Here is a 1,343-nt window from a genome sequence, read left to right on the forward strand (position 1 = left end):
GCAGCTTCAGTTGCTATAGCCCAACTGGTGTGGACACTGGCAGAGAGCTCAGCCTTTTCCACCCCCACCTGCAATGTGTATTGAATGCCATGTCCATTGCTTATGGACTGAATTTCCCCATGTTGAAATGGAGCACTAATTTGATCAAGGGTCTCATAAAAAAAAAAAAATTGGGTTGTCTTCCCCTACAAATCTGGGTTTTGGAGGCTTTATCCTTCATCTCTCTCCTTGCCCACATTTTTTTCCCTAATGATCCTATTGATCCAAGTGTGGTATTGTGTTGGGTAAATGAAAATGTGAACAGTCACCAACGTGGAGGGGGGAGATGCGGCCATCCCCTGAGACTGGGGTGGGGGCGGGATGGGGGTGGGGCCAGAGAACAGGGGTGGCTGGGTGGCTCAGCCGGTTAAGCGTCTGCCTTTGGCTCAGGTCACGACCTCAGGGTCATGGGATGGAGCCCCGTGTTGGGCTCCCTGCTCAGTGGGGAGCCTGCTTCTCCCTCTGCCTCTCCTCCTGCTTGTGCTTGTGCTTGCACACTCTCTCTCTCAAATAAATAAAAGCTTCAAAGGAAAAAAAAAAAAACAGAGAACGTGAGTGGGAAGTGGTGGATGGGGGTGGTGTTCAATGGCAAACATCAGTATTGGCTTCTGTGTGGTGTGGCCCTACACACAACATCTCACTGTCTTACTCCCAAACGTTCTTTCCCAGCCACCTCATTTTGTCTGCATTTGCTCTTCTGTCCTCCTCACTTCTGTCCCCACTCACCAGTCTCTAGCTAAGGTGCCCCCACCAAAGATCTGATTTGTCACGGGGGTAGCACAGGAGTCGCAGGACTCACAAACCATTTATAAAACAGAGAGGAATTGGCTCAATAATTCAAGAAAGGGACACATAATTGCGAACACATTAGAAAAATCCAAGAGGGTATGATCTTGAATGCTCTTGTTTCTTTCCCTACAAAACTTGGGTCTTTCATCTTTTTTTCTTGCCTCTCTCCCTCTCTCCTTCCTTTCTGCTCTGCTCCAGCCTGACTTGACTCCTTTCTGGCCGCTCTCCTGGCCTTCTCCATGCTATCTCTCCATCAGGCTGGGCATGGAGGATACACTTCTCTCAAACCAGTACCTACCCTGACCTAGGGTTTCCACGATGGGACCCAGTGTTCCGAAGCAGAACAATATAGCTCCATAAAACATCATCCAACAAAAGGAAGCATGGTTTATAGTCCATATTTTATGTAATTGCTTAGCTTTAGAGACAAAGCATCTACAATGCCTCATTCAAATAAGAGAAAAACAAAACTCTCATCATCATCTTATGGTAAAGAATTCTCTGAGTGGACACCC

Source organism: Mustela putorius, unplaced genomic scaffold (genome assembly GCF_011764305.1).
Source record: "Mustela putorius furo isolate JIRA1106 unplaced genomic scaffold, ASM1176430v1.1 tig00003836_pilon_pilon_pilon, whole genome shotgun sequence".
Lineage (NCBI taxonomy): Eukaryota > Metazoa > Chordata > Mammalia > Carnivora > Mustelidae > Mustela > Mustela putorius.